Raw genomic sequence first — 19,291 nt, 5'->3', positions numbered from 1 at the left:
TCTCAAACAAGCGGCTTCAATGTGAAATCTCTTTCATATTGAGAGGTTGAGAAGGGGTCATCTGTCACGGTCTTCCTCCTCTTCATCTGAAGAGGAGAAGCGAGAAGGATCAGAGGACCAAAATGCGGCGTGGTATGTGTTCATAGTGAATTTTAATAAAGAGAACACTGAACACTGCAACACTATACAAAAGAGTAACAAAAACAATAACAAGTGTGTGTGTGTGTGTGTGTGTGTGTGTGTGTGTGTGTGTGTGTGTGTGTGTGTGTGTGTGTGTGTGTGTGTGTGTGTGTGTGTGTGTGTGTGTGTGTGTGTGTGTGTGTGTGTGTGTGTGTGTGTGTGTGTGTGTGAGAGAGAGAGAAGAGAGGAGAAGAGCAGCATTTATGTTACATGTATTTGAAATACTTATTTAAATTACTTTTGAGTATTTTGTCAATTATATTTTATTGGCCTGAACTTCACTCCAGTGTATTTTATAGACTTTAGAGAGCTGTATTTTGTATTTTCAAAATACAAAATACTTATCAAAATAAAAAATAATCCTAAATACTTTTCAACAGTCCTGATAAAGAGACATACAGTGAAGGGCCTATTTCTTCTAAAATAAATTAATATTGAAAGAACATTTGGCGTTCACACATGTATTTATATTTAATCCTCATTAGCTGCTGCCAAGGCAGCAGGTACTCTTCCTGGGGTCAAGCTACATTAAGGCAGATATATAATACAATACATTCACAACATATTTTACAACATATTAAGTATGTTCCTTCAAAATCCATGTGGATGTGTGTGAATAGCATGCATATGTTTGCACGCATGTGCCTGTGCCTATATTTGTGTTGCTTCACAGCCCACTATTCCATAAGGTATATGTTTATTATATCATTTATAACATAAGGTGTTTTTTATTTAATTTTCTGCTTGTTTGAGTTACTTGATGTAGAATCGATTTCAATGTAGTCATGGCTCTACGTGGTACTGTGTGCCTCCCATAGTCTGTTCTGGACTTGGGAATTGTGAAGAGACCTCTGGTGGCATGTCTTGTGGGGTATTTATGGAAGTCCGAGATGTGTGCCAGTAATTCAAATAGACAGCTCGGTGCATTCAACATGTCAACAATACCTGTCACGAATACAAGTAGTGATGGAGTCAATCTCTCCATCACATGGAGCCAGGAGAGACTGACATGCATATTATTAACATTAGCTCTCTGTGTACATACAAGGGCCAGCCGTGCTGCCCTGTTCTGAGCCAATTGCAAGCCTAAGTCCCTCTTTGTAGCACCTGAACACACAACTGAAAAGTATTCCAGGTGCGACAAAACTGAGGCCTGTATGAACTACCTTGTTGTTGTGCTTTTAAGAATGCAGACGAGAGCTTTATTATGGACAGACTTCTGCCCATCCTAGTTATTGTTGTATCAATATGTTTTGACAATGACAGTTTACCATCCAGGGTTACTCCAAGCATTTTAGTCACCTCAACTTGCTCAATTACCGCATTATTCATTACAATTTAGTTGAGGTTTAAAGATTAGTGAATTGTTTGTCCCAAATATAATGCTTTTAATTTTTGGAATATTTAGGACCAACTCAAACTAACTGCAGCTCTTTGTTAAGTGTTGCAATAATTTCAGTTGCTTTGGTAGCTGACTTTTTTAGTGTTGAGTCATCCACATACATGGACACACTGGCTTTACTCATAAGTAAAGATTGAAAAAAGTAAGTGGCCTATACAGCTGCCCTGGGGAATTTCTGATTTGACCTGGATTTTGTTGGAGAGGATTCCAGAACACCCTCTGTGTTCTGTTAGACGGGTAACTCTTTATCCACAATATAGCAGGGGGTGTAAAGCCATAACACATACGTTTTTCCAGTAACAGACTATGATCAATAATGTAAAAAGTCACACTGAAGTCAAACAAAATAGCCCCCTCAATCTTTTTATCATCAATTTCTCTCAGCCAATCATCAATAATTTGTGTAAGTGCTATACTTGTTGAATGTCCTTTCCTATAAGCGTGCTGAAAGACTGTTGTCAATTTGTTTACAGTGAAATAGCGTTGTATCTGGTCAAATTATTTTTTTATTCAAACGTTTACAAAGGGTTGGTAACAGGCTGATTGGTCGGCTATTTCAGCCAGTTAATGGGGCTTTACTATCCTAAGGTAGGGGAATAACTTTTGCTTCCCTCCAGGCCTGAGGGCACAAACTTTCTAGTAGGCTTAAATTGAAGATATGGCAAATAATAGTGGCAATATCGTCCACTATTATCCTCAGCAATTTTCCATCCAAGTTGTCAGACTCGGGTGGATTGTCATTGTTGATAGACAACAACAAAATAATTCACCTCTTCCACACTTACTTTACGGACTTCTAAATGATAATGCTTGTCTTTCATAACTTTGTCAAATATACTTGAATGTGTAGTGTCAGCGTTTGTTGCAAATATGATAAACAGAGAGTAGCAGCAGCGTAAAAAATAGGGGTTGGGGGAGGCACACAATGCAAATAGTCCGGGTAGCCATTTGATTACCTGTTCAGGAGTCTTATTGTTTATGGCTCTTTAAAATTATTTTAAAGAGCTCTCATCACTATATGCACCATCATATTTCTCTCCCCAAATAATCGCATAAAACGTTCTAATCATTATGTCATCATTCAACTAAAATCAAACTTAATTTACACTGAATGTTTTCCAAAAGAAATTGTGCATCAGTTTATCGGAAACCCAAAGCATGAATGATCCAAAGTTGATTTGCTTTCTGAAGAGTGTTGCCCACGTGATCCTTTTAATTCTATCTTCTGATAGAAGATCCCTTTGTCCTATGTCTTTCTTCTTTTAGTTTCCACACAGTCGTTTAGACAGTGACCACAACTGCTGATCACATCTACTGACCATAACCACAAAACTACAGACCACAACTAGCTACCGACCACAATCTGACCAAAAATACTGACTCCTACTGACCAAAACTAGATACACACCACAACCACACAACTACTGACCACAACTAATGAACCACACACCTATCTTCGATTTCTTCAATTTAAGCCTACTAGAAAGTGTGTGTCCTCAGGCCTGGAGGAAAGCAAAATCCATTCCCAAGAATAGTAAAAGCCCCTTTGCTGGCTCAAATAGACGACCAATCAGCCTGTTACCAACCGGAGATTGACTTCATCACTATTTGTTTTTGTAAGAAGTGTTGAAAAACTGAATGTACCGAGCTGTCTATTTAAAATACTAGCACAAGACATGACACCAGAGGTCTCTTCACAATCCCCGAGTCCAGAACAGACTATGGGAGGTGCACAGTACTAAATAGAGCCATGACTGCATGGAACTATTCCACATCATGCAAGCAGTAGAATCAGATTTAAAAAGCTGGTAAAAATGCACCTTATGGAACATCGGTGACTGTGAAGAGATATACACAAAGGTACAGACACACACATATGCACACAAGCACTATCACACACATTCTACACAAACATATATTGTGAAATTGTTGTATGGTGGTATTATACATGTTGTACTGTAGATATGTAGTGGTGTAATAATATCATGTGATGTACTGTTTTATATTTTGTTTTGTGTGTAATGTAAGTGCCTTCATGTTTTTGGACCCCAGGAAGATCTCCCTAATAGGGCTCCCTAATAAATACAAATACACCTACTTACAAAACTACTGATCACTACTGACCACAATTACTGACCACAACTATTGACCACAACCACAAAACTACTGCCCAGAACTACTGACCACAGCTACTGACCATAACCACACAACTAATGACCACAATGACTAAACCACAACCACTAACCTCAACCACACAATTACTGACGACAACTACTGGCCACTACTGACCATAATTACACAAATACTGTCCACAATTACTAAACCGCACACCTACTTAGCAAAACAACTGATCACTACTGACCACAACTACATACCACAGGTACTAACCACAACCACACAACTAATCACCACAACTACAAAACCACAACTACTGATGACAACAACAAAACTATTGACTACAATTATTGAACCACACACATACTTACCAAAACTACTGACCACTACAGGCCACAACTACTGGCCACAACTACTGGCCACAACTACTGACCACAACTACACAACTCCACAACTACTAAATCACAACCACAACACTACTGACCATTACAGACCACCACTACTGACCACTACTGACTACATCAACCAACCACAGCTACAGACCACAACCACACAACTACTGACCACAGCTACTGAACGACACACCTACTTTCCAAAACAAATTACCACTACTGACCACACCTACTGACCACAACCGCAACACTACTGATCACAACTACTGACCAATACTGACTACATCAACCGACCACAACTACTGACCACAAACTACGGAACCACACAACTAATGACAACACTACTGACAACAACTACTGACCACAACCACTCTACTACTGACCTCACCACTACTGACACACCCCTACTGACCACGTCCATACTGTAGGGCTCAAAGAACCTGCAACACAAGCACAAAACTACAAAACTACTGACCACTCAACTACTGACCATAACTACTGACCCCAACTACTGCTCTGGTCTGCACTAGCTCTTGTCCAGCTCTGGTCTTGGGTGTAGCTAGCTAGCCTCTAGGTTAGAGTGTTAGAGTGTTGGCCCAGTAACCAAAAGGTTGCTGGTTTGAATACCAGAATCGACAAGGCGAACAAATCTGTTGCTGTGCCCTTTAGCAAGGAACTTAACCCTAATTGTTCCATGGGTGCTATATAAGGGTGGCCATTTCCCCACTCCCTGCTTGTGTCTCAGGGGGAGTTGGGATATGCAAAAAAAATCAAAAATAAAAACATTTCCATTACACACGTGTTTATAACAGGACAAATATAAGCACCCCCCAAATGATTATAATTGAATTCTAACTTCTTATGGGCATTCAGGTTAGCGACCCCAAACCAACTTTCACATGTTCATGCTATCCTATCCCATCAACCAACCAACCAATCAATTGGTCAATCAATCTTTCCACCTTCCTACTTTTCCAACTATAACCAGTCACCACCACTCTTCACAGTCACCGATGTTCCATAGTAGTTACTACAGACTCTACCACTACATTTACATTACATTTGAGTCGTTTAGCACTATAACGTATGTCAAAACCATATATACTTTAAAACAAGCTTGCAAGCAAAACACATTTTCTTCAGGAAATGTACTTTTCAGTGATCACTGTTAGCCTAAATAATGTATTTATTAGATAGAACTACACCTAGCTACTGTATCATTAGGTCTACATACGAACGTATTCGACATAGCTCTTCAACTGCCACAAAAAAAATATGATTAAAGAGCTGTCATCACTAAATGTATAATGATATTTCTCTCAAATCAAATCTATACATTGAACGTTTTGTAAAAGTAAATTGTGCATCTATTTATCTGAAACCCACAGCAAAAATGATTCAGTTGCTTTGCTTCCCTATGAGATCCTACCTTTTTTCATATCTACTGACAGAAGATCGCATTGTCCAATGTCTTTCTTCTTTCAGTTCACACTTAACAACTGTAGTCTAGACATTTTTGTAATCTAACTGAACCAAAATCCAAAGTAATACGATTTATATAGTAGTTGTCACGTTCTGACCTTAGTTCCTTTGTTATGTCTTTGTTTTAGTATGGTCAGGGCGTGAGTTGAGTGGGTTGTCTATGTTCGTTTTTCTATCATTTGGGATCTCTGTGTTCGGCCTAGTATGGTTGTCAATCGTTGTCCCTGATTGAGAATCATACTTAGGTAGCCTGGTTTCACTTTTAAGTTGTGGGTATTTGTCTTCCGTGTCAGTGTTTGTTACCACACGGGACTGTTTCATTTTTTCACGTTTATTGTTTTGTTCCAGTGTTCTGTTGTGTTTGATTAAACATTATGGACACTTACCACGCTGCGCATTGGTTCTCCGATCCTTCTCGCTACTCCTCAGAAGAGGAGGACGAGATCCGTTACAGTAGTCTATCAAAGCAATCAGACCAATAATATTACTACATTTAACTTAGACTATATGTACTACTATGTTTTAAATAGTAAAGTAAAATGAGTTAAATGCAAGTCCCACCAATCTATTTTTCTTTTAAAATATATTGTTGACAACATTATTTAGCATTTTATTTTATACATTTTTATTCAAATGTACTTTTGTTTGGGGCTGGAGCTCATTAGAATAATAATCATACCCAGCATGATTTGCTAGTGTCCATTTTTACATTTACTTTTGGGTATTTAGCATCCTGAGTGACTTACAGTCAGTGCATTCAACTAAAGTACATAAACAACCACATACAGAGAGATCCTTGATGAAAACCTGCTCCAGAGCGCTCAGGACCTCCTACTGGGACAAAGGTTCACCTTCCAACAGGACATTGACCCTAAGCACACAGCCAAGACAACTCAGGAGTGGCCCCGGGACAAGTCACTAAATGTCGTTGAGTGGTCCTGCCAGAGCCCAGACTTGAACCCAATCAAACATCTCTGGAGAGTTCTGAAAATATCTGTGTCTAAAAACCTGTTTTTGCTTTGTCATTGTAACATCTGTCTTGGGTGGAAGAAGGAGAGGATCAAAGCACAGCGTGGTTATTTAATAATAATCAAAAAACTGAACACTACAAATTACAAAACAACAAAAGTGAAAACCAAAACAGTTCTATCTGGTGCAGCCAAACAAAGACTGAAAACAACCACCCACAAACTCCAACAGAAAACAGGCTACCTAAATATGGTTCCTAATCAGAGACAATGACTAACACATGCCTCTAATTGAGAACCATATCAGGCCAAACAAGAAACCCCACATAGAAACAGATAACATAGACTGCCCACCCAACTCACGCCCTGACCACACTAAAACATTGAAAATACAAAAGAACTATGGTCAGAACGTGATAGTCATTGTGGGGTATTGTGTATAGATTGATGAGGGGAAAAAACTATTTAATACATTTTAGAATAAGGCTTTAACGGAACAAAATGTGGAAAAGGGTAAGTGGTCTGAATGCTTTCTGAATGCACTGTATCACAGTAATAGCAAGCAAAACGTATTTGTTACCATTACTGAGAATGTGTTGAGGTTAAAGGGGGTAGTTGCAGATATATTTAGAAAATATAAGATACTTGTATCTTAATTCAATACAATATTTTGCAAAAGTATTTTTATTTTATTTTGGAACATTAATCTTTGGGGTATTTTGTAATTGTATTTTGTAATTTCTTCCCATCCGTGTGTATGAGGGCTGACAGTGAATGAGTTACAGTGGGGGCAAAAAAGCAATTAGTCAGCCACCAATTGTGCAAGTTCTCCCACTTAAAAAGATGAGAGAGGCCTGTAATTTTCATCATAGGTACACTTCAACTATGACAGACAAAATTATAAAAATAAATCCAGAAAATCACATTGTAGGATTTTTTATGAATTTATTTGCAAATTATGGTGGAAAATAATGTATTTCTCTGTATGTCTCTTTATTATACAGTGCTACCATGGTTGTCATCCAGTGAAACCAAACAAATAAATGGAGCAGAGAAAGAGAGTTAGCTGGAGAGAAAGAGACAGTGAAAGCGGGATAAGCAGGAGAGAGAAACAGAGACAGAGAATTAGAGAAAGAGGAAGTAAACATTCAGCCGCAGGTGAAGTAACACTTTGGCCTGATAACAGCCCAACGGATGATGGAATTCAAACCTTTACACGACCAACGTCCGATTCAGTTCCGCATGGTACTGACTTAACAAAATCAGCCTGGATTGTGTCATTGAGAAGCTTAATGACGTTTGTTTGTTTGTTTGTGTGTGTGTGTGTGTGTGTGTGTGTGTGTGTGTGTGTGTGTGTGTGTGTGTGTGTGTGTGTGTGTGTGTGTGTGTGTGTGTGTGTGTGTGTGTGTGTGTGTGTGTGTGTGTGAGGGAGAAAGAAAGAGAGGTTGTGTTTAGGATATAAGGTGTGTGTTTTGCCACAGTGAGGGGGTACGTGGATGTTTTGCATGTACAAACTGGAAGGTCTACGAATATATATACTATATATACAGTGCCAGTCAACAATTTGGACACACCTACTCATTCAAGGGTTTTTCTTTATTTTTACCATTGTTTACATTGAATAATAATAGTGAAGAATAACACATATGGAATCATGTAGTAACCAAAAAATGTTAAACAAATAAATCAAATAAATAATAGATTCTTCAAACTAGCCACCCTTTGCCTTGATGACAGCTTTGCACACTCTTGGTATTCTCTCAACCAGCTTCACCTGGAGTGCTTTTCGAGCAGTCTTGAAGGAGTTCCCATATATGCTAAGCACTTGTTGGCTGCTTTTCCTTCACTCAGCGGTCCAACTCATCCCAAACCATCTACATTGGGCTGAGGTTGGGTGATTATGGAGGCCAAGTCATCTGATGCAGTACTCCATCACTATCCTTCTTGGTCAAACAGCCCTCACACAGCCTGGAGGTGTGTTGGATCATTGTCCAGTTGAAAAACAAATGATTGTCCCACTAAGTGCCAAATAGATGGGATGGCATATCACTACAGGTTTCTGTGGTAGTCATGCTGGTTAAGTGTTCCTTGAATTCTAAATAAATCGTCAACAGTGTCACCAGCAAAGCACCCCCACACCATCACACCTCCTCCTTCATGCTTCACAGGGGGAACCACACATGTGGAGTTCATCCGTTCACCTACTCTGCATCTCACAAAGACAAGGCAGTTGGAACCAAAAATCTGAAATTGGGACTCATCAGACCAAACGACAGATTTCCACCAGTCTAATATCCATTGATTGTGTTCTTTGCCCAATAAAGTCTGTTCTTTATTGGTGTCCTTAAGTAGTGGTTTATTTATTCAACCATGAAGGCATGATTCACGTAGTCTCCTCTGAACAGTTGATGTTGAGATGTGTGTTAACTGTGTGAAGCATTTATTTGGGCTGCAATTTCTGAGCCTGGTAACTCTAATTAACTTATCCTCTGCAGCAGAGGTAACTCTGGATCTTCCTTTCCTGTGGCGGTAGTCATGAGAGCCAGTTTCATCATAGCGCTTGATGGAACTTTCTTGAGAAAGTTCTTGACTGACCATGTCTTTAAGTAATGATGGACAGTTGTTTCTCTTAGCTTATTTGAGCTGTTCTTGCCTTAATATGGACTTGGTGTTTTGCCTTGGTCTTTTTGCCAAAAATATCATTTAAGCTGCGACAAAGCTTTTTGCTATCAGTCTTTATATAATTTAGCTTTGTTTCATTGTACTGTTTCTTCTTCTATTTTAAGTTTAGTCACATGATTTCTCAATTTACAGTACATTTGCCAATAGGCTGTGCAGGCAGACTTACTGTCATTCACTTTGCCTCATCCCTCACAACCATACACTTTTCAATTCCTCATCCATAACCTGGGATTTAACAGTTTTTACAGTCCATTTCTTAATGGGTGCATATTAGTAACTGGAATAAGCAATTTCATAAATGTGTCAAGTGCAGCTTCTGGTTGCTGGTTTTCCTAGATATGGCTGCTATATTGTGATCACTACACCTGATGGATTTGAATACTGCTTTACAGCAGTTTTTTCCAACAATAGTACAGATGTATCAATACATGTGGATGATTTCATTCCTGTTGACTGATAACCTGAACCAGGTTGCAGGCACTGGCTTGAGTTTGAAGCGTTTTCTTAAGTTGGCAGCTTGACGAAATCTAGTCAATATTCAGATCACCCAGAAAATATACCTCTCTGATGATATCACATCCATTATCAAGCATTTCACACATATTTCCCAAATACTAACTGTTAACTCTTGGAGGTCTATAGCAGCTTCCCACAAGAATGGGCTTTAGGTGAAGCAAGAAAACTGTAGTCATGTTACTTCAACAGCATTTGACATGAGATCCTCTCTAAGCTGTACAGGAATATGACTCTGAGCATAAATGGTATTGAGATTGCCGGGCTACCCAGAACGCACATGGCTTAAGCAATGTTTGTGTATGTGTATGTGTTAACTATGAATTGATTGGAATAAAAGCAGCTGTAAATACATTTAAGGATTTTGAAGGTCCAACTTGTCCAATAATAAATGCAAATATTTGTTACTGTGTGTCTGCTCCATAATGAATACCACCCAGGTGTTTGAATTTGACATCAGCTGTAGTTGAGTTATGTCTCTTTAATATACAATGCTACACTGGACCTAGTGAAACCAAAAACAAAGCGAGCAGAGAAAGAGAGAGAGCTAGAGACAAAGAGAGAGGTAGACAGCACAGAGAATGAGAAATAGTGTGTGTGTGTGTGTGTGTGTGTGTGTGTGTGTGTGTGTGTGTGTGTGTGTGTGTGTGTGTGTGTGTGTGTGTGTGTGTGTGTGTGTGTGTGTGTGTGTGTGTGTGTGTGTGTGTGTGTGTGTGTGTGTGTGTGTGTGTGTGTGTGTGTGTGTGTGTGTGTGTGTGTGTTAGTTGCTCTACTTCTCTCAGCTCCAACCTGCGTACTGGGCGGAGTTGCATGCGGTATGTCGAACAACCTGTTCAGTTTTGACACAGGTGTGTCTTAGGGAGGCAGAAAGGTGAGGTGGGGGGATGCAGAGACCGTACACTCAGACATGTTCACCATGGCAGAAGACGCAGCATGGAGAAAACCAAACAACACAAACAAATATCAATAGACTTTGCTTATAAGAATGTATATAGTGCCTGGCTGCCTATAGTGGTCAAAAAACAATGGGACACAAACATTATTATGCTCACAATGAACTTTGCTTAGATGAATCAGTTCTCTATGAGAGTCAAATTATTTGTAACAAATAGGATTTTTATAAGATAAATACACTATATACTAGGAGTTGTGCCACACTACTGATGTAGACTATTGACTCTCATGGTTGAAGTGTATTATACACTGTACCCTTTTAAGAAGTGATTCATTTGACAGAAGTGTTTTCCAGTAATGTCTTAAAACACGAAACCACTGTGAAGTGAATCTGCCATGCCAGTGAATCTCTCTCTCGCGCGCCTCTCTCTCGCTCTCTCTCTCTCTCAGATTTAGTGGGTCATTCAGCATTGTATAATAATCCAGCTATGCTTAAATTAGCCACTCCTTTGATAAGGTGGAGTGGTACAAGTCAGCAGGTTAATTTCTCCCAGGATCCACAATGGCTGTGTCATCCACCAATCTGTCAAAGGCGCAGCTGGTGAACACACATAGGTTGACACACAACAACAACACACACACCAAATAGCACCCACACTAACCAGCCCACACACACATCAAACAAAGCTAACTCTGCCTGTTGGTAACTAACCACACCACACCTTCCTGTCCCTAACAATACGGTCAGCACAGACAGACAGAATCTCTATTTTCCAACAGGGCTATACATTTGGGTGAGTTTTTTTTCTCGCCTAAGTAGCCTCGTTTCACTGCCAAAAATCTAAATAAACCATCTAGCGTTCAGCAAAATAACAACACAATGTCAAATACAAGTCAAATAATTAACATCCATTCACATTAACCGTTACTCTCTCACGGTAAACCTTCCCTCTTGCACAGACATTTAGAAACGAAACAAGACAATTTTAAATATAAGCCAAGGGAGGTTTTTGAGCGAGAATAAAGATGACTTTCGAGTAGTAACACATGTATAAAAGCAACAGAAATCTTTATTAAGAAGGGGTTAGAAGCGTCTTATATGGTGAGCTACCGAGTGGCTAGGACAGGCAAGCCCCATACTATTCTGGAGGACTTAATTCTTCCTGCTGACGCCGCCATGGCTGGGACAATGCTGGGGAAAAAGGCCCAATAAACTATATAGACATTGTCTTCATCAAACAACACTGTTTTATGACGCATCAGTGACATGGCAGGAGATGTTTTGAAACAATTACTGCTTGCATACAAGCCAGTGAATATATGTGTTACACCTGGATGAGTCAATAGATATGGCGGGCCTGGCACAGATCCTGGTATATGTTCGTTACGTTTATAGGGGGGGTCAATTAAGGAAGACTTCCTCTTCTGCAAACCACTGGAAACCAGTGTACTGATGACGCTGATTGCACAAAAGCCAAGACAGGAAGACATAGTAAAGTGGTAACGCGTGCAAGCAGTTGCTCCCGGCGCCACTTGGGTGCACTGCAGCATCCACCAAAAGGCTCTTGCTGACAAGGGAATGCCTGACAGCTTGAAATACGTTTTGGACACTACAGTGAAAATGGTTAACTTTTGTTAAAGCAAGGCCCCTGAACTCTTGTGAATTTTCTACATTGTGCAATGATATGGGCAGCGACCATGTAATGCTTTTACAACATACAGAAGTGCACTGCTTATCAAGGGGGAAAGTATTGACACGTTTTTAAAAATTGAGAAACGTGTTTATAGTTCTCTTTTACTGACCATAAGTTTCACTTGTCTGACCGCTTGCATGATGATGAGTTTCTCACACGACTGGTCTATTTGGGTGATGTTTTTTCTTGCCTGAATGATCTGAATCTAGGATTACAGGGACTATATGCAACTATATTCAATGTGTGGGACAACATTGAGGCTATTAATAAGAAGTTGGAGCTCTTCTTTGTTTGCATCAATAAGGACAACAAACAGGTCTTTCCATCATTATATTATTTTTTTGTGTGCAAATGAACACAAGCTTACGGACAATGTCAAATATATACAGTATATAGCAAAGCACCTGAGTGACTTGGGTGCGAAATGTACAACACAAGCAACTGGATTCGTTATCCCTTTCATGCCCTGCCTCCAGTCCACTCCACGATATCTGAACAAGAGAGCCTCATCGAAATTGCAACAAGCTGTTTTGTGAAAATTTAATTTAATCAGAAGCCGCTGCCAGATTTCTGGATTGGGCTGTGCTCAGAGTTTCTTGCCTTGGCAAATTGAGCTGTTAAGACACTGATGCCCTTTGCAACCAGGTACCTACAGTGGGGAGAACAAGTATTTGATACACTGCCGATTTTGCAGGTTTTCCTACTTAAAAGCATGTAGAGGTCTGTAATGTTTATCATAGGTACACTTCAACTGTGAGAGACGGAATCTAAAATAAAAATCCTGAAAATCACATTGTATGATTTTTAAGTAAATAATTAGCATTTTATTGCATGACATAAGTATTTGATACATCAGAAAAGCAGAACTTAATATTTGGTACAGAAACTTTTGTTTGCAATTACAGAGATCATACGTTTCCTGTAGTTCTTGACCAGGTTTGCATACACAGCAGCAGGGATTTTGGCCCACTCCTCCATACAAACCCCCTCCAGATCCTTCAGGTTTCGGGGCTGTCGCTGGGCAAGATGGACTTTCAGCTCCCTCCAAAGATTCTCTATTGGGTTCAGGTCTAGAGACTGGCTAGGCCACTTCAGGACCTTGAGATGCTTCTTATGGAGCCACTCCTTAGATGCCCTAGCTGTGTCATGCTGGAAGACCCAGCCACGACCCATCAATGCTCTTACTGAGGGAAGGATGTTGTTGGCCAAGATCTCGCGATACATGGCCCCATCCATCCTCCCCTCAATACGGTGCAGTCGTCTTGTCCCCTTTGCAGAAAAGCATCCCCAAAGAATTATGTTTCCACCTCCATGCTTCACGGTTGGGATGGTGTTCTTGGGGTTGTACTCATCCTTCTTCATCCTCCAAACACGGCAAGTGGAGTTTAGACCAAAAAGCTCTATTTTTGTCAGACCACATGACCTTCTCCCATTCCTCCTCTGGATCATCCAGATGGTCATTGGCAAACTTCAGACGGGCCTGGACATGCGCTTGCTTGAGTAGGGGGAACTTGCGTGCACTGCAGGATTTTAATCCATGACGGTATAGTGTGTTACGAATGGTTTTCTTTGAGACTGTGGTCCCAGCTCTCTTCAGGTCATTGAGCGGGTCCTGCCGTGTGGTTCTGGGCTGATCCCTCACCTTCCTCATGATCATTGATGCCCCACGAGGTGAGATCTTGCATGGAGACCCAGACTGAGGTTGATTGACCGTCATCTTCAACTTCTTCCATTTTCTAATAATTGCGCCAAAAGATGTTGCCTTCTCACCAAGCTGCTTACCTATTGTCCTGTAGCCCATCCCAGCCTTGTGCAGGTCTACAATTTTGTCCCTGATGTCCTTACACAGCTCTCTGGTCTTGGCCATTTTGGAGAAGTTGGAGTCTGTTTGATTGAGTGTGTGAACAGGTGTCTTTTATACAGGTAACGAGTTCAAACAGGTGCAGTTAATACAGGTAATGAGTGGAGAATAGGAGGGCTTCTTAAAGAAAAACAGTCTGTGAGAGCCGGAATTCTTACTGGTTGGTAGGTGATCAAATGCTTATGTCGTGCAATAAAATGCAAATGTAATACTTAAAAATCATACAATGTGATTTTCTGGATTTTTGTTTTAGATTCTGTCTCTCACAGTTGAAGAGTACCTATGATTTAAAAAAATGACAGACGTCTACATGCTTTGTAAGTAGGAAAACCTGCAAAATCGGCAGTGCATCAAATACTTGTTCTCCCCACTGTATGTGAGAGTGGATTCTCGGCTTGCGATTATAATTTTAGAAAACAATTATTGTAATTCATCCTATCATGACTGGCCTGTTCAGGTCAGGTTACCGTGGATCACAGTCCTACAGAGACATCTCTCACTTCTGCAGAGGGGGAGAGGTATAGAGGGATTGATGGGGGGGTTTATGACACCTCATGCCAATTGTAAATCTTAAAGAAGTACATGAATCCTTTGTCCTCTCAGTGTGGAGGATTGGAATGTATGGTGGGGCTAATGGAGAATCTACCTCAGAACGGTAACATGCAATAAATGGACTTAAGGACAATATATTTCATCAGCCAAAATGGTGGTAACAGCGATAGTTGGAATATGAAAATGAATGTTGTTTTTGTTATGTTATTAAAAGTTAAATGACGACGTTATAACAAAAACATTGTAACTTCGAGAGTTTTCATAATATGTACATGATGTTTACATACTGTTCATTATACAAATCAAAGAGAATATCTTTGAAATGATGAACTGTGATTTAAGTTGTCTAAACTAGATCAGAGTAAAACTTGTCATAAAGACAGAAATGCCCCTTTCTACACTGGGGAATAAAACATGTGAGTTAAGAATTTACATATCTAAAACAGACCACAGCTGCAGCATGATCTAAGATAGCAGCAAGCCCGCAAATTCTGCACGAGGAAGAGGACAAAAGAAACTCTTAACAATCAAGGCTACGATTGAGTACTAGGTCTACGAAGGTCAATTAAAGAAGGACCAACCAGCTATTCTCTTCAAATCATCAGTTGTCTACATGGCCCTCCTGCCCATGCTGGCAGCGTCGACACAGCTGATTAGCCTCCTCCGAAGTCCACTCTCACAAACGAGTGCAAGGGAACAGACCACTAAGAGAAAAGACACTGACATGGTGTGGACAATCAAAGACTTACACCCGATAACGAAGGAGACCTCCATTGAAGGAATAGTCCTCGTCGAACCGCCCAGTAAGCAGAACTCGGTCCACAAAGAGACTTTCAACAAGTAATTACATCGTTATAATTCTGACCCATAAGAGTGGCAGCTCGAGGCATGGTGCTAGGGCTAAGCTTAGCATAGTTTACAAATGTATCCAAGTGTGCTTTTCTCTCGTGCACTCTCTCTCTTTCTAAATCCCCATCTTGTGTAACACGTGTCATATTGTGTAGGTCTGCAAAACTGAGCAAAACTGGGCAAAAATTAAACACCCACACGTGGTCCTGAAACACCCACACGTGGTCCCCCTTTCATGGATGACGAAAGAACTGGACCAAAGCGCAGCGTGGTGAGCGTACATATTCCTTTATATTAGGATGACGCCGACAAAAACAACAAACAATACAAAAACAACCGTGAAGCTTAATTAAAGGTTGTGTGCCACAACCATAGTTAACTTCCCACAAAGAAAGGAGTGAAAAGGGCTACCTAATTATGGTTCCCAATCAGAGACAACGATAGACCCTGATTGAGAACCATACCCGGCCAAAACATAGAAATACAAAATCATAGGAAAAAAATGCCCACCCCACATCACACCCTGACCTAACCAAATAGAGAAATAAAATGGCTCTCTAAGGTCAGGGCATGACACCCCCGTTGGGACCATATTCCCAAGCAGCTCAGTGCAGTCAGACCTTTGATGATTTTGTGCCACCAGGGCCACAATAATGTGCCCCCTCTCTGAATGTCAGAGTGTGATCCCCTTCCCATGGGTTATGACAGCCTGTGTTGCCAGCACTGCCACTGCCTGGGTGGGAGCACCCCACCGGAATCTTCACCGGCAAGGTACAAGGTCGTCAAGGTTCTCATTAGCAGCATTGAGAATTTCCTTGTATATTATGCTCACCCATCAGGGGGCTCAGGCTTTGTAGGACCAGCCCTGCCAGGCAGGCTCAGAATCCTGAGGGGGCGGTGTTGCTCTAGTAGGTCTCTGACCGCATTTTGGCTGCATACAGGTAGCTTACAGCCGGCCCATAAAGCAGATAGGGACGTCTCTTTAGTGTCTGGGTCATTCAGGTTGGTCTAGAGTGTAGGGTTGTGGACCGTTCCATCAATATAGGACTATAAATAAATAAATTAGATGTATAATCTATTATGTATATCCCTCATCTGCACAAAATTGAAAGCTCTCTCACAACCCCTGCTGACAGACACACATGGTTCTGGGATATGCAACCATTTCCTTTCACACTCACTTAACGCCACACTTTCCCAAACACCAAAAACACACCCCACATCTTCCATCACAATACATCCACACACACCCACATTCTGTGCCTTATGTCTACTGTGTTTTTATCTCCACCGTGTTGAATTAGTATTTTTGTGTTCCAATTAGTTATATTTGAAGATTGGTTTTCTATCAATTAATTTGTATTATTGCAATCCCTACCAGGGCTAGTATTGTGTGTTCCATTATTCACCTCCTCTACGAGAACTTCGGAATTCTTAGAATAGCCATGGAGTAGTCTTTGTGTCTCTGAACATTTGGTTATCAAAATACAGTTTATCGACTACGAGATATACCCGTTTCCCTTTAAATCTATTTTCCTTGAAGATCGGATACAGAACTTTGAGCGGTTCTGCAATTTCCTTCGGGAACTGATCATTCCTGCCTATTTTTACATTTACATTACATTTAAGTCATTTAGCAGACGCTCTTATCCAGAGCGACTTACAAATTGGTGCATTCTCCTTATGACATCCAGTGGAACAGCCACTTTACAATAGTGCATCTAAATCTTTTAAGGGGGGTGAGAAGGATTACTTTATCCTATCCTAGGTATTCCTTAAAGAGGTGGGGTTTCAGGTGTCTCCGGAAGGTGGTGATTGACTCCGCTGTCCTGGCGTCGTGAGGGAGTGTGTTCCACCATTGGGGAGCCAGAGCAGCGAACAGTTTTGACTGGGCTGAGCGGGAACTGTACTTCCTCAGTGGTAGGGAGGCGAGCAGGCCAGAGGTGGATGAACGCAGTGCCCTTGTTTGGGTGTAGGGCCTGATCAGAGCCTGGAGGTACTGAGGTGCCGTTCCCCTCACAGCTCCGTAGGCAAGCACCATGGTCTTGTAGCGGATGCGAGCTTCAACTGGAAGCCAGTGGAGAGAGCGGAGGAGCGGGGTGACGTGAGAGAACTTGGGAAGGTTGAACACCAGACGGGCTGCGGCGTTCTGGATGAGTTGTAGGGGTTTAATGGCACAGGCAGGGAGCCCAGCCAACAGCGAGTTGCAGTAATCCAGACGGGAGATGACAAGTGCCTGGATTAGGACCTGCGCCGCTTCCTGTGTGAGGCAGGGTCGTACTCTGCGGATGTTGTAGAGCATGAACCTACAGGAACGGGCCACCGCCTTGATGTTAGTTGAGAACGACAGGGTGTTGTCCAGGATCACGCCAAGGTTCTTAGCGCTCTGGGAGGAGGACACAATGGAGTTGTCAACCGTGATGGCGAGATCATGGAACGGGCAGTCCTTTCCCGGGAGGAAGAGCAGCTCCGTCTTGCCGAGGTTCAGCTTGAGGTGGTGATCCGTCATCCACACTGATATGTCTGCCAGACATGCAGAGATGCGATTCACCACCTGGTCATCAGAAGGAGGAAAGGAGAAGATTAATTGTGTGTCGTCTGCATAGCAATGATAGGAGAGACCATGTGAGGTTATGACAGAGCCAAGTGACTTGGTGTATAGCGAGAATAGGAGAGGGCCTAGAACAGAGCCCTGGGGGACACCAGTGGTGAGAGCGCGTGGTGAGGAGACAGATTCTCGCCACGCCACCTGGTAGGAGCGACCTGTCAGGTAGGACGCAATCCAAGCGTGGGCCGCGCCGGAGATGCCCAACTCGGAGAGGGTGGAGAGGAGGATCTGATGGTTCACAGTATCGAAGGCAGCCGATAGGTCTAGAAGGATGAGAGCAGAGGAGAGAGAGTTAGCTTTAGCGGTGCGGAGCGCCTCCGTGATACAGAGAAGAGCAGTCTCAGTTGAATGACTAGTCTTGAAACCTGACTGATTTGGATCAAGAAGGTCATTCTGAGAGAGATAGCGGGAGAGCTGGCCAAGGACGGCACGTTCAAGAGTTTTGGAGAGAAAAGAAAGAAGGGATACTGGTCTGTAGTTGTTGACATCGGAGGGATCGAGTGTAGGTTTTTTCAGAAGGGGTGCAACTCTCGCTCTCTTGAAGACGGAAGGGACGTAGCCAGCGGTCAGGGATGAGTTGATGAGCGAGGTGAGGTAAGGGAGAAGGTCTCCGGAAATAGTCTGGAGAAGAGAGGAGGGGATAGGGTCGAGCGGGCAGGTTGTTGGGCGGCCGGCCGTCACAAGACGCGAGATTTCATCTGGAGAGAGAGGGGAGAAAGAAGTCAGAGCACCGGGTAGGGCAGTGTGAGCAGAACCAGCGGTGTCGTTTGACTTAGCAAACGAGGATCGGATGTCGTCGACCTTCTTTTCAAAATGGTTGACGAAGTCATCTGCAGAGAGGGAGGATGGGGGGGGAGGGGGAGGAGGATTCAGGAGGGAGGAGAAGGTGGCAAAGAGCTTCCTAGGGTTAGAGGCAGATGCTTGGAATTTAGAGTGGTAGAAAGTGGCTTTAGCAGCAGAGACAGAGGAGGAAAATGTAGAGAGGAGGGAGCGAAAGGATGCCAGGTCCGCAGGGAGGCGAGTTTTCCTCCATTTCCGCTCGGCTGCCCGGAGCCCTGTTCTGTGAGCTCGCAATGAGTCGTCGAGCCACGGAGCGGGA

At 42.0% G+C, this 19,291-nt stretch overlaps 1 protein-coding gene across 9 annotated transcripts in view; it reads left to right on the top strand.

Moving 5' to 3' along the window:
• LOC118367564 (LIM domain only protein 7-like) overlaps positions 1 to 19,291 on the top strand; it is a 127,107-nt gene that overhangs the window by 14,726 nt on the left and 93,090 nt on the right. For 2 of the 9 annotated variants that reach the window (XM_052493953.1, XM_052493952.1), the window contains one exon: positions 12 to 132. The exons of the other annotated variants lie outside the window; for them this stretch is intronic. The gene's annotated coding sequence lies outside the window, so the exon portion shown is untranslated. The remainder of the gene's footprint in view (positions 1 to 11; positions 133 to 19,291) is intronic. 9 annotated transcript variants of the gene reach the window in all.

The sequence above is a fragment of the Oncorhynchus keta genome, chromosome 34 (assembly GCF_023373465.1).
Source record: "Oncorhynchus keta strain PuntledgeMale-10-30-2019 chromosome 34, Oket_V2, whole genome shotgun sequence".
Taxonomy (NCBI): domain Eukaryota; kingdom Metazoa; phylum Chordata; class Actinopteri; order Salmoniformes; family Salmonidae; genus Oncorhynchus; species Oncorhynchus keta.
The sequence above is the reverse complement of the archived record's forward strand: the minus strand, read 5'-3'. Positions and strand labels throughout refer to the sequence as shown.